The following is a 15311-nucleotide window of genomic DNA, read 5'->3' as shown; positions in this document are numbered from 1 at the left end:
GATGTGTGAGAGGACCAGCCTTTCAAAGCACTTCATGATTATAGGAGTTAGGGCAACCGGACAGTAGTCATTCAGGTTGGTGATTTTTGTTTTTTTCAGCACCGGCACTATGGTAGCCGACTTCAGGCACTTGGGGACCAGAGATAATGGGGACCCGGAATGGCGGGACTGTCGTATGTTGAAAGGCTGGAGCGATTGGGCTTGTATACACTGGAATTTAGAAGGATGAGGGGGGATCTTATTGAAACATATAAGATAATTAGGGGATTGGACACATTAGAGGCAGATAACATGTTCCCAATGTTGGGGGAGTCCAGAACAAGGGGCCACAGTTTAAGGATAAGGGGTAGGCCATTTAGAACGGAGATGAGGAAGAACTTTTTCAGTCAGAGGGTGGTGAAGGTGTGGAATTCTCTGCCTCAGAAGGCAGTGGAGGCCAGTTCGTTGGATGCTTTCAAGAGAGAGCTGGATAGAGCTCTTAAGGATAGCGGAGTGAGGGGGTATGGGGAGAAGGCAGGAACGGGGTACTGATTGAGAGTGATCAGCCATGATCGCATTGAATGGCGGTGCTGGCTCGAAGGGCTGAATGGCCTACTCCTGCACCTATTGTCTATTGTCTATTGTCTATTGTCTATAAAGACAGGTTAAAGATCCTGATGAATACCTCAGCCAGCTGTTCAGCACAGTCCCTAAGTACCCTTCCTTGAACTCCGTCCGGGCCCGCAGCCTTGTGTGGGTTGACCCTTCACAGAGCGCACTGTACTTCCTGTGTGCTCAATGTTAAGACCGGTCCCTCCGCCTTGGCTGGGGTTCTTACACTCATGGTGGTGTTGCCAGTTTCGAAGCTGGCAAAGAAGGTTGGTCTCCATTTGGTCTGGCTGATGTAAAGGAGGCCACATTGGAAAAAGTAAATAAAATAGATGGGGTTGGAGGAGGAGCATAATATCTATTATTGTGAATGGTTTGGTGTAAAAATGAAAATAATTGTCACTGATATTCCAGTTTCAGTGAGAGCACATTTGGAGTTTAGTGGGTGTTTTGGTCTCCGTAACTAAGGCAGGAAATATATGCACTGGAGTCAGTGCTACATTGATTAACAGACGGGTTTTTTGAATGAAAGATGTGTCCATTGGGGAGATTGAGAAGAATTGGACTAAACCTACTGTATATTAGAAAAAAATTGTGTTTTCAGAGATGGATTTGGGGGTGGATAATGAGAGTCTGTTTCCATGATCTGGAGTGGGGTCAACATGGGGTTAACTTTCAGCATTTGGAAGAAGCTAAATTTACTTGTGATTAGGGTTGGGAATCTTCTGAATGTTCTACCTCAGAGGACTGTGGAGCTCAGAATGCACACACTGTCATTATTATATTGTGGGATCGTCTCAGTAAATGAAGCTGCCGGAATGTTGTAAAAACCCAACTCTTCAGTGAAGCTCCTCTGGATAGAACCTGCTGGTCATCACTGCTCTGGCCGCGATGTGACTCCAATCATTCACTCAGGTCCTTCCTCCCACATTAAATCCTTCAAGGGTTAAACACACAGTGATATCTCAAAACATTTAATGATGAGCATTTGTGAGCAACTTGCTTTGGGCAGTTATTTCCAGCTTTATCTACAATCACTCATCACAAGATTAAATTGATCATATTTCAAAATTACAAAGGAAAATAACGAATCTGCCCTCAGAAAGAAGTGTTAATCAGAAACATGTTATGTAACTCTCCTCTCCTCAACAATCTGTGATCAGCCGTGGTTTTAATGAAACACTCAGCTTCTGCAAAATCAACAACTGCCAACCGTCCTTTACTACTTTCCACAGGCCCCTACCCTGAACCATGCACACCTCAGGAGTGAAAGGATTATCGGTGATTTCAGGGGGCCACACCTTGATGTTGGGGAATATAAATATCTGTTTTCCCATCCACACCCTCCTCTGGATGTATCGTAGCCATTCACTAACTTTGATCACTCTCTTTCACCCCTCTCCATCACCCATGTCTCACTCTCTCTCTCTCCTCCCTCCACCTCACTTTCTCCCCAATATAAACCTTGTTTCATCTCTATCTTTTCCCAGTGCCAAAGTATATGAACCTGTAATTACATTCCACTTTCTCCCTCTGGAGATGCTTACTGACCTGCTGTATATCCTACATTTAATTTAGGTATTTCTTCATCTGTGAGATTTTCCTATTAAATAATGAATAGGCTTGTGTTTGTTTATTCACAAAATAAACTCTCCCGGACATTCCTAATTGTGAGACATGTTCCCATTATGAGTGCTTCAGTCTTTAGTGCTGAAAACAAACAGTTTTTTGCTGTAGACCAACACAGGACCATTTCCCCTTTTCATCAATCAGCATCATGTGTAAAACACTTACCCCTCCAATCAACAGCCATTCCTTGATCTTCCTTCCAACCACCCTGTCTCCAAACTTCCCTTCCTCTCCAAAGTCTTCACCAGGTATTGGCCCATTCATTGGACCCCATAACAAAGCTGGACAAATCCAGTCCAGCCAATGAGCAGACAATCAGGCTTCCCCGTTATCATCAGGAGTTGTCCACAGTGCGGGCAAGTGTCACTTCCCCACCAATAATCGACTTGCCCATGCTCAGTGTTGGTTTCACCAAGATCACTCGGCAATGAACCACGTCACAGCCTTGGTCCAAACACGGAGCAAAGAGCTGTATTCCGGAGGTGAGGCCAGAGTGAGGCTCCTTGAAAACAAGGCAGCATTTGACTGAGTGCAGCATCGAGGAGACCTGGTCATTCTGAGTCAAGGAGAGAATACGTCAATGGTTGGATTCATTCCCCACACAAAGTACGATGGCTGTGGTTCAACATCCCAGCCCCAGGACATCACTGCAGGAGTTTCTTCGGCCAGTGACCCAGACACAACCATCATCAGCTGATTCATCAACGACCTTCCCTCTATCAGATGATTGCACAATGTTCAGTTCCATTCACAAGTCTTCACAAAACAAAGCTCCCCGTTGGATTGCAAGCTTGTCGTGGTCGGGGAGCTTGTGTGTCTCAGTGACCCCTAGAGCTTTGCCAGCAGGAGATTCGTTTCCTATTAGGGTTTCCCATGCTGGACAGGTCGAAGGGTAGAGACGAGACTTAGAGCGATCCACTGGTCCTCCAGGTTGGGGGTTGAGCACAGGGCTAACAACCCCGCCCCGTAAAACGAATATGTTACGGAAACAACAACTGAAGGAATCAACACTACTGGGCGTGACGGACTTCCAGGGCTATCGACAGACGCTAGGATGAATGTCAATGGTGATGCCAAACTCATCCCATCATCTACAAGTTGTGAGATCAGGAACATTGTGGAATTCTTGAGCAAAAATCAAAGCAGTGGAGGAACTCAGCAGGGCAGGTAGTGTCTGGACAGGGAAATAGACAGATGGGTTGAGATGTTGCTAAAGAGAAGTGAGTTGAAGGAATGAGGTGGGAGAGTGGGGCAAGTGAACCATAAAATGGATTGGGTGGACTAAATGATGAGAAACTGTCCATGGTCACAGAGACTACAGGAAATCAATGTTGTGGAAATCTGGGACCTTCACAAACTTCTCAATGTGTGGAAATTATTGTTTAATGAATCAGAGGTGAGGTGATGAAGTTATTTTCCTCAGCGAGTGTCTCCCAGCTGGCTGTGGTGAAGAAGTAACAAATGCTGCTGCACATCGCTCGGTGTTTTCCAGTTACTGAGCTCTCTGCCAGGCAGCAGGAGCATGGCCATTCAGGAAAGGCTACAAGGCCATTCCTCTCCCTCCTTTTGAAAAATTTGACCACGCTGCCATTATCCTGCTGCCGGAGTATAAACAATGGATAGTACGGGAAACGGAACATAAAGGGACGTAAAGCGGTGGTCTGACCACTCAGAGGCCATGCTGCAAGATGCACTGACCGATGTCGACTGGAACATGTTCCAAGCAAGTTCCATAGACGTCAGTGAGTTTGCGGAAGCGGTTATGGACTTCATTGCAACAATAGGCGATAACATCGTCCCCACGGTAAGGGTGGGTATCTTTCCTAATCAAAAACCCTGGGTGGACAGGTCTATTCGCATGGCCTTGAATGCTCGCACCGCTGTTTACAACTCTGGCCTGGCATCCGGCAATATGGACGACTACAAGGTAGAGTCCTACCGACTGCGAAGGGCAGTGAAAGACGCAAAAAGGAGGTACAGGGACAAGATGGAGACGTAGATGGAGCAGCAGGACACCAGGCACCTTTGGCAGGGGCTACGGACTATAACTAGCTACCGGTGCAGCCCCCCCCCCCCCCCCCCCCCTCAACCGGAAGTGCCAGCAGCCCCCACCCCTCACATAATACAAAACTAAAGTACATTAAAACAAATAAAAACAGACTAAAAACAACAAAATAAGAAAGGGACAAGACAGGCTGTTGGCGAGGCTGCCATATACGTTGCCACCTGGTGGATCATTGAGGTGAGAGGGGAAAGATATAGAGGGATCCGATGGGAGGTTTTTCTCAATGAAGGTGCCAGACGACGTGATGCTGGCAGGTACCATTATAATGTTTAAAATGCTTAGAGACAGGTCCATGGATAAGAAAGGATGCAAAGATATAGGCCAAAGGCAGGCAAATAGGACTCCCTCACAAAGGTACTTTGCTGAGCATGTTAATTGTTAATTCTCTTTAAGTGACCAAGACGATCAATTCCTTGGAACCAGAGGTGACAAAGCAGATTATTCACTATCCTAGAATAACCAAAGGACCCTGTGATGCAAACTGGTTTTACTTCCCCTTGTTAAACTCCTGTTACCGTTTTTTCTGTGAGAAAAGGACATGGGTGGATGCTGAGGTAAGTTGCTGAAACCAGTGGTAGCTCTGGGAGGCCTGGGGAACATTGTACAGTTGTTGAATTCCCCGTACGTGGTCGAACAATCTACGGAGGGGCTTACAGGAGGACAGTGATTCATGGCAATTTTTTCTTCTGCTTAAAGGAGTTCTGCAATCACCAACAACATTATGGACATCTGGCTACTGTGACCTCCAACGTACACAAGTGTAAGAAAATTACTGCAGATGCTGGTACAAATCGAAGGTATTTATTCACAAAATGCTGGAGTAACTCAGCAGGTCAGGCAGCATCTCAGGAGAGAAGGAATGGGTGATGTTTCGGGTCGAGACCCTTCTTCAGACTGAAAACTGTTTTGAAACTGTCAGACTCCAGCATTTTGTGAATAAATACCTCCAATGTACACAGTCTATTCCTTCACAGAATGATCAATGTCATGACCACACACAGGCCACAAGCTTGGATTGGCCCAAACGACAGATGCCAGGTACAGTTAACGATGACACGTTAGCTTACAGGTCGTCACCACACTGGCCAGTCCTGCATTTGTTGTCCTTCCCTGATCATCCACTGCCCTTTTCAGAGGGCAGGCTACAGTCAACACTTTGATAGATCTCTGGTGTCACATCGCTGTTCAGAGATAGAGTTACACATGGCGCCCTGCAGAGTAACAGGGTGCGGCAGTGTAATGGTCGTTACTCTGTGATATCCCGGTGATCCAGGCGCATGAGTTTGAATGATCAGCCATGATCGCATTGAATGGCGGTGCTGGCTCGAAGGGCTGAATGGCCTACTCCTGCACCTATTGTCTATTGTCTATTGTCTATAATCCCATCCCAGATACCAGGGAATTTGGATCCAAGTAAATAAACTGCAGTCACTCTGGAGAAACAAGTCACCATCAGTAATGGGGACTGAAACTACCGGACTGTTGTAAAAACTCATCTGGTTCACTGTTGTTCTTCAGGGTTAGAAATCTGCCCTCCTTCCCCAGTCTGGCCTCACCACGACTCCAGAGATCCATCAATGTGTTGACTCTTACCTGCCGTCTGAAATGGTCAGAGGATGATCAGGGAAGTATCTTGATCGGTTGGCGGGGTGGGCTGAGGAATGGATGTTGGAATTTAATACAGAGAAATGTGAGGTGTTGCATTTTGGGACGTCTAACATGGGCAGGACCAACACAGTGAATGGTAGGGCTCTGGGGAGTGGTGTAGAGCAGATGGATCTAAGTTTGCAGGTGCATGGTTCCTTGATGGTGGAGTCACAGGTAGATAGGGTGGCCAAAAAGGCTTTTAGCACATTGGCCTTCATCAGTCAGAGTATTGAGTATAGACGGTGGGAGGTCATGTTGCAGTAGTATAAGACTTTGGTGAGGCCGCATTTAGAGTATTGCGTTCAGTTCTGGGCACCATGTTATAGGAAAGATGGTGTCAAGCTGCAAAGGGTAAAGAGAAGATTTACGAGGATATTGCCAGGACTAGCAGGTCTGAGCTACGTAGAGAGGTTGAGTTGGCAGCGACTCTATTCCTTGGAGCGCAGGCAGATGAGGGGTGATCTTATAGAGGTATATAAAATCATAAGAGGAATAGATCGGGTAGATGCACAAAGTATCCTGCCCAGAGTTGGTGAATCGAGGAACAGAGGACAAAGGTTAAGGTAAAGGGGAAAAGATTTAATAGGAATCTGAGAGGTAACTTTTTCACACAAAGGCTGGTGGGTGTATGGAACAAGCTGCCAGAGGTAGTTGAGGCAGACACTATCCCAAGTTAGACAGGTACATGGATAGGACAGGTGTCGACGGATATAGGCCAAACGTTGGCAGGTGGGACTAGTGCAGCTGGGATATGTTGGCCGGTGTGGGTAAGCTGTGCCAAAGGGCCTGTTTCCATACTGTATGACTCTATGACAATAAATGCAGGTCACCACGTCCTGTGAACAAATAAGAACCCACATGTTCATGTGTCTGTTTCTCCTCCACACGAGCATCCTCTCACCCTCCTTCATCTCACACTATCACTGAAGGTGAATGTATGTCAGAATTCACCAGTTATTGACTGTGTTGTCTCTTGAACATATTATCTGTAACCAAGACATGCGATTTCCTGTAACACTCACAAGCACTTACTCAACACTCTCTGAAGTGAGAAGTGAATCATTGAATTTCAATAAGCTGTTGGAGGTCAGTGATAGTTTGGGGTATTCACTCCCCATAGGAAAGGATCCGCTAAACCTTCAGACACATTCAAAGCCCCTCGAGTCCTTGGGCTGGGAAGTGAATATTCCAGATGTACTCCTGATCTGGGCGGGTCCGTGAAGGGCAAGGAAATGTAAGATTCACCAGAGCAACTGAATGGAGGAACAGTGTTGGTGCCGGTGGGGGAGGAGGGGTGGGGGAGTGGGTGATGTGCTCAGTGTTCCACTCCTCCACACACACAACAGGCTCCGTGCTGCAACGCACTGCCTCCACCTCCTGTTGGGTTTGGCATTCTGTGTTCATTGGTCTGCAGGGGTCTTCAGTTCTTTTCTGCATTGTTCACAGCGCTCAGATTTGGTATGTTGTATCCAGAAAAACTTCGAGTTACCTACAATCAAACAGAATCCTTTATTACTGACCACAATAAAGCACTGGAATTCGCTCGGGAGATCGAAAGGTCGCTGAAGGGTTGAATATGACTTCACGGCTTTATTAATTGGCAGACAACTGATTGGACTTTAAAATATTAAAACCTAAAGATTTAAGCTTAGTGTATATACTATACGAATATTAACCGTAACTAATTACTATTAATCAAAAAACATATATATTTTTATTAATCATTACCAATAAGAAGTACAAGTAATATTTGATTTATGTAAACTTTACTTCGAACACTTAATTAATATACCTTAGACAGAAAAATCGATTTATTATAGACTAATTAGTTTCGGGCCTGCCCCGTTTAACTCTCTTTTATAAAAAATTAAAAAAACAACAACTTCGTTAAAAAACGGAGCTAGTATTATTATTTTTTTACATCCCACGGAAGTCCTTAGATTTTTTGCCACCTTAGGGTGGCTATCACTAACTGCACTAATTGCAGTTGTAGTTTTAGTTGTTTCTTCTTTTTTCCTGCACTCTTTTAACCTTTTATATATTGATTTTTTTTTTAGATTCAATTTTTATTATTATGTCATTTTTCAGAATTTATATACCTTTGGGAGATATTTCCGGGAGACATTCTACGTAGTCCAAAAGATCATCCACCCTTCATTCAAGAAAAATGTTGTAGTTCGGGTGCCAGGCCATTTGCTTTATTATAGACTATTTATCGGTTAAGATGCAAGATACTACTAGGAAAACAGGGGGTAAAGGTATTACATTTTGTAGTTGGAATGTCAAGGGTATTAATGAACCAATTAAAAGAGGTAAAGTACTTTCACATTTAAAATCTATTGATGCTGATATAATGTTCCTTCAGGAATCTCATCTCAAAAATGTAGCACATAATAGATTGAAAGGCAAATGGATTGATACATTATTTCACTCATCATTTCCCTTTAAATCAAGAGGTGTTGCCATTTTAATTCGTAAGGGTATACCATTTATACATACTTCCTCTATAGTCGACACTGAAGGTAGGTAGATATGTTATATTAGTGGGAGAACTCTATTCTACAAAATTGATATTGGTGAATGTCTATGCACCAAATTTTGATAATCCCTTATTTTTTAAAAAAATATTTAATACTATTCCAGAATTTGGACAATATAACTTGATAATTGGAGGAGATTTAAATTGTACATTAGATCCTTATTTGGATAGATCGTCAACTCAAAGGAAAACAAAATCCAAGTTGTGTGAATTATTAAACTCTTATATAAATAGTGCAAATATTAAAGATGTTTGGAGAATTGAAAACCCTTCAGGCCGAGAGTATTCATTTTATTCACCAGTGCATAAAACTTACTCAAGAATTGACTATTTCTTGGTGGACTCCAAACTTATTCCTTATACGTATAATTCAAAATATCATAATATTATTATATCCGATCATGCCCCTTTAACATTTAGGGTAAAACTCCAAGGAGTAACGGGGAAACAGACCAATTGGAGATTTAATCCTCAAATTTTAAATGAAAAAGCATGTTATGACTATCTTAAATCGCAATTTGAAACTTTTTTTTACGCAAATGACCTCCCTGAAATACCTGCGTCCCTGATTTGGGAAACATTTAAAGCGTTTGTGAGAGGATGTATTATTGCCTTTCAAGCGTCTCAAAACAAGAAGAAGCGGGTTGAACAACATGACCTAGAAAGTCAGATAAAACAGTTAGACAAAACAAATGCCATCGCTCCCTCTATTGAAATACATAATAAAATCGCAGCTCTCAAATATAAGTTAAATTATATACTCTCAGCTCATATTTTAAGGCTTTTTCAATATATTAAACAAAAACATTTTGAATTTGGAAATAAACCACAGAAATTGCTAGCACGTCAACTCCGTAAATTAGAAGATGATTCTACAATTCATAAAATTAGATCAGAAAACGGAGATTTGCTTAAACTACCCAAGGATATTAATCAGAGATTTTTGCAATTTTATCAGTCATTATATTCATCAAAAATAACAGATAGCTCTGCGCAGATGCAAAACTTTTTGCAGGAATGTAACCTTCCTGGTTTGAATGTGAGTGACAGAAATTCACTGGGCGCAGAAATAACTATGAAAGACGTTGAAGAGACCACTAAATCCATGAAAAATGGAAAGCCTGACGGCTTAAATAATGAATTTTATAAAAAATTTAGTGATTTGATCTCTCCACGTTTGCAAACTGTATATAGTCACGCCTTTAAACAACAGAGATCACCACAAACTCTGACTGAATCAACAATAATACTTATTCCTAAAAAAGATAAGGATTCTGAAGACCCTGGTTCGTATAGAGCGATAGCTCTTTTAAATACTGATCAGAAGATATTAGCGAAAATCTTAGCTCATAGATTAGGTCTAGTTATAGAAAAATTGATACACCCCGATCAATCAGGCTTTATAGCTAAACGATATTCATTTTTCAATTTGAGACGCTTGTTCAATATAATATATTCAAATAGACTATTAAACGAAGATTTAGCAATCATCTCGCTAGATGCTGAAAAAGCATTTGATCAAGTAGAATGGCCCTATCTTTTCTCAGTGATGGAAAATTTTCAATTAGGTGAAAATTTTTGCTCATGGGTGAAACTTTTATATACATCCTCAACAGCTAGAATATTAACTAATCAAATGCTGTCATCCAAATTTCATTTATTTAGGGGTTGTAGACAAGGATGCCCACTATCCCCGCTTTTATTTACCCTTATTATAGAACCACTTGCTGAGAGTATTAGATCAAATTCAGATATTCATGGTTATAACACTAAACATACAACCAATAAAATTTCTTTATATGCGGATGATGTATTAATATACATTACAAAGCCAGAAATTAGCATTCCGAATTTATTAAATCTCATAACTCAATTTGGTTCATTTTCAGGTTATAGAATTAACTGGTACAAAAGTGAAATTATGCCAATAATGGAGCACAATCCGGCCATACTTCAACAATTTCCTTTTAAAATTACCTATGAAAAGTTTAAATATCTTGGAATTTACGTGACTAGGAAATATACTTCTTTATTTAAATTAAATTTTCCTCCTTTACTCACTAAATTACACAGAAATACCCAATTTTGGAAAACACTTCCTATATCATTAGTTGGTCGTAGTAATGCTATAAAGATGATCTTTCTCCCACAGCTACTATACTTATTTCAAACATTGTATTTGTGTTCAATTACCATCTTTTCCTCATTATTACTAATTTTATTTGGGACTACAAGACTCATAGAATAAATAAAAGACATCTATGTAAGTCTAAAACTAATGGAGGAATTGCCTTACATAACGTCTTATTTTATTATTGGGCGGTTAATATTAAAAATATAACCTGCTGGTTGGATGACACTGATCAACAACCGGATTGGTTAAAGATGGAGAAAGAGGATTGTTTACCATTTGATATTGGTGCGATCCTCTTAGCTCCAATAAATTTAAATAAAAAAACATATGGAGGTAATCCCATTATACACTGTGTTATCCGTACCTGGAAACAATTAAATCTTACTTTAAAACTGAGTAAATTATCTGCTTTCCTCCCTATTGCGAATAACCCTTCTTTTAAACCGTCTGTCTCAGATAGAGGATTTGCTCAATGGAAAAGTTATGGAATTAAAAGGGTGGGAGATCTTTATCATAAGGGAACTTTTCGTTCTTTTCAGGATTTACAGCAGAAGTACGGATTACATGTTAATAATTATTTTAGATATTTACAACTTAGAGATTATGTAAAATTACACATGCAAGAATATAAGTTTAGAGGTCCAGAAACTCTTGATGTATGCCTGAATCGACATTATAATTCAAATAAATTAATATCCTTTATTTATAACACTCTCCTAGATACTGACATTCCGTCATCAGAATCATATAGACGAGCATGGGAGGACGAATTGAATCAACTCATAATGCAAGATATATGGGATGAAAGTTTACAACATATACACCAATGTTCATTAAATACTAGACATTCCTTAATACAATTTAAAATAATGCATAGATTACATTATTCGAAGACGAAATTAAATAGGATTTTTCCTTATATCTCTCCTATTTGTGATAAATGTCAATTTCAAGAAGCTAATTTAACTCATATTTTCGTAACTTGCATAAAAATGCAAAATTTCTGGTTGGAGATTTTTAAAATAGTTTCTAAAGTTATCAAAAAGCAATTGGATATGGATCCAAAATTAATTATATTAGGATTATCAGAACATACTACAAACTTTACAACAAGTCAGGTACATTTTCTTGATTACAGTTTAATAACTGCGAAAAAATTAACTCTTAAATTTTGGAAAAAAACAATAACCCCCACAATTAAAATGTGGACTACGGAAATGACAGAGACCCTGCATTTGGAAAAAATAAGATTTGCCTTAATTGACAAACCTGAGTTATTTTTTAAAATATGGTCTCCATTTATTGAATTTTTAGAAAAGTAAATGGGTTTGGCACAGGACTAAAATAAAAATTTAAAATTAAAAGTTGAAACTTGAGTTTAGGGTTGGATGTACAACTGTGGTTATTGTCTCCCGGATCTACCCCCTTTAATTTTTATAGTTATACCTTTTTTAAAAAATTTCTTATTCTCTTTTTCCAATAGTTTATAGTTTTTTTTCTTTCTTCTTTATTTTTTATTTTCTCTCTTTAAAAATTTAAAAATTGAAGCCATATAAGAACTTTGTAACAAATTTGTCTTTTATTTCTATTGTACATATGCTTTTCAAAAAAAAAAAAAAAAAAAAAAAAACAATCTCTGAAGTGAGAAGTGAATCATTGAATTTCAATAAGTTGTTGGAGGTCAGTGATAGTTTGGGGTATTCACTCCCCAGAGGAAAGAATCTGCTAAACCTTCAGACACATTCAAAGCCCGTCGAGTCCTTGGGCTGGGAAGTGAATATTCCAGATGTACTCCTGATCTGGGCGGGTCCGTGAAGGGCAAGGAAATGTAAAATTAACCAGAGCCACTGAATGGAGGAACAGTGTTGGTGCCGGTGGGGGTGGAGGGGTGGGGGAGTGGGTGATGTGCTCAGTGTTCCACTCCTCCACACACACAACAGGCTCCGTGCTGCAACGCACTGCCTCCACCTCCTGTTGGGTTTGGCATTCTGTGTTCATTGGTCTGCAGGGGTCTTCAGTTCTTTTCTTCATTGTTCACCGTCTTTCTCTGAGAGATCCTACATTGTATTTGTGTTCAATTACCATCTTTTCCTCATTTTCTGAGTTACCATTACTCCACTTCTCTGACCTTTACTCTCAGATCCTGTCATTTTCATCCCACGGATTCTGTTACTTCCATGAGATTCCCCCACCCTGCCAGTCCATAGTTTAAACTCCCATCCACTGCCCTACTTGTCCCGGCTGCTCGTATTCTGCTCTCACTCCGGCTCAGGTACAGCTCCTCCCTGTATTGTTCAGTGGCAGCTGACTCAGCATTCCAACACCAATGACCATTCATTTACACCCCCAGGGAGGGCCTTTCACATGGATCGATGGATCTTCATATCATTACCATAAATGGGCAAGACATCAACCCAACAACGCTGGGCGCGTAGAAAAATGTGTGTACACTCAATAATCCCGTAATTGAAGTGGTATTCTGTGGTGACCTCAACAGACCTGCTGTTACATAGAGGGAGGGAACCAACCCCATGGGTCCTGCGCTCTGCAGAACTGGACTGACTGCCCAGCAGTGAGAGGAGGATGTATGGGATGTAATGCAGGAGTCAGGGGAACAGACACCGAGTGTAACTGTGCAGGAGGAATGTACAAGGGGGCAACCCTGGAGTTAGAGGAAGGTACAGTGTGACACGGCACATAAAGAAAGAACTAAACTTAGCCATTTGATAGTTCAATTAACGACAGAGAGGAAGTGGAGCAGAGAAGTCACGGAGCTCACTGTTCCATTCGTGCATAGCAGGTGGAGCTCAGGAGCACGTCATCGGGGCAGAGAGCACAGATGTATGTATCTAAGGGAGAGGTAGATGGAGAAAGGAATAGACGGATGTGTTGATGGGGTCGGATGAAGGGAGGGGGAGGCTGGTGAGGAGCAGCAACAGTAGAACGGATCCATGGGCCGAGTGGTCTGTTTCTGTGCTCTACGTGCATGGGAACACCCTAACTCTACAAACACTGGGTGTAACTCTACAGATATGGGAATGTGCACTGGTGTAAAATCCCCAGATTTAGACATGACATCGGTTGCACAAGTTCCAGCTCCAGAGATTCCAGACTCTGCACCCGTTGTGTGAGGTTCATGGAATGGGGAGGGCTGGGTTTAACTGACGGCACAGACGTGTTGTCCAGCCCACACAGGGAGTTCCAGCCCAGGGAGAGCCCACACACTTCAGGCTGGGACAGTCCAAACCCCCGTAAATATTGGGGGCTTCAGGTTTCAGCAACACACACTCTGACTGCACCTGGCACCTCCACAGAAGTGACTCCCTTTATTTACAAGGCAAACTGACCGATCAAGAGTCAGGGAACATTAATGGCTCACAGACTCTGACTCAAATAGATGGTACATTTAGACCAGGTAGAAAACAGGAAATGCTGGAAACACTCAGCAGGTCAGGCAGCACCTGTGGAGAGAGGCACAGAGATAACATTTCCAACAATGACCTTCCTGTTCTCCACTCCATGAATGCTCCAAAGTATTTTCACTAACAAGTAAATGATGAATTATTTTTCTCTACTTCCAGATGGATTTTCTTGGAATGATTCCAACTGCAGGATAAAACTTGGTTTTATTTGTTCCTATAGTCTCTATTCCAGCAAGAAGACTCCAGAATGGTCCAGTCATCCTTTCCACCAGTGGATCCAGTGCTTTGATTTCTTTGTAGCCGCTCTCACTGTCTGTGGTGACTGTACTCACTTAGCTTCTCAGCCAATAATAAAGAGAACTGCATCATGAGCTGTGTGTTTGGTGCTGTGTGAGTCCAGTTTCTCGCAGCCTTCCTGTCCCACTGTTGCTTCCTCCCCACCTCTGCACTCAGTGCTGCGCTGAGGAGAAGGCGGGACACACTTTGCAAAATGAACTCTTGTCCTTCGGCCGCACCTGGTGTGTCGGGTCCCGGACACCGCACCTGGGAGAGAAATAAAGGCTGTGGAGAGGATACATGGGGAGTTAGTGGAATAGTTGCAGGGAGAGAGCTTTCACAGTCCTGTGGGTGGGCTGCAGAAGATGAACTGGGCCCAGAAATTCCTCAGCACATCTGTATGAAAACCTCTGTCAACCGGGTGTCGGGCAATTTCCCCACAATTCTGGCAGTCTTGACAGTTGTCGGGACATGATGTGAAGGAAGTCAAGCCTTGCCCAACTCTCCAGTCAATGCCCTGATGCAGAGTGAGAGAGATGGTGGGAGTAACTCAACATTACTCCACTCCCACCCACTTGGTTTATTCACACATTTAGCTGTTTTTATTGCATTTTTCACCTACATTAGAAACAAGGGGGTAAGTAAGCAAGCAGTTTGGAGCTCTCTGAGATAAAGGTGGAACTTAATGCTTGGAACAAGAGGAAGCAGGTGAAGTACGAAACGTACTAAGCACCTACCTTCACCAAGGAGAAGGACGTGGGCGTCAGTGTGGGGTCTGCTGATATGCTGGGATGGTTTGTTATCAAGAAGGAGGTGGAACTGCGTTGGTTGAAGAGAATGAAGGAGGTGTGGAATGGGGATGTAGCCGGGTCAACATTGACCACACCAACACTTACACTATGGTTCACTAGTTTAGTTCAGAGATACAGTGCGGAAACAGGCCCTTCGCTCACTGAGTCTACTCCACCATTGTACGACCCTCATAGTAACAAGAAAGTTCATGTCTGCATG

Source organism: Rhinoraja longicauda, chromosome 23 (genome assembly GCF_053455715.1).
Source record: "Rhinoraja longicauda isolate Sanriku21f chromosome 23, sRhiLon1.1, whole genome shotgun sequence".
Classification (NCBI taxonomy): domain Eukaryota; kingdom Metazoa; phylum Chordata; class Chondrichthyes; order Rajiformes; family Arhynchobatidae; genus Rhinoraja; species Rhinoraja longicauda.
This window is presented reverse-complemented; position numbering follows the sequence as displayed.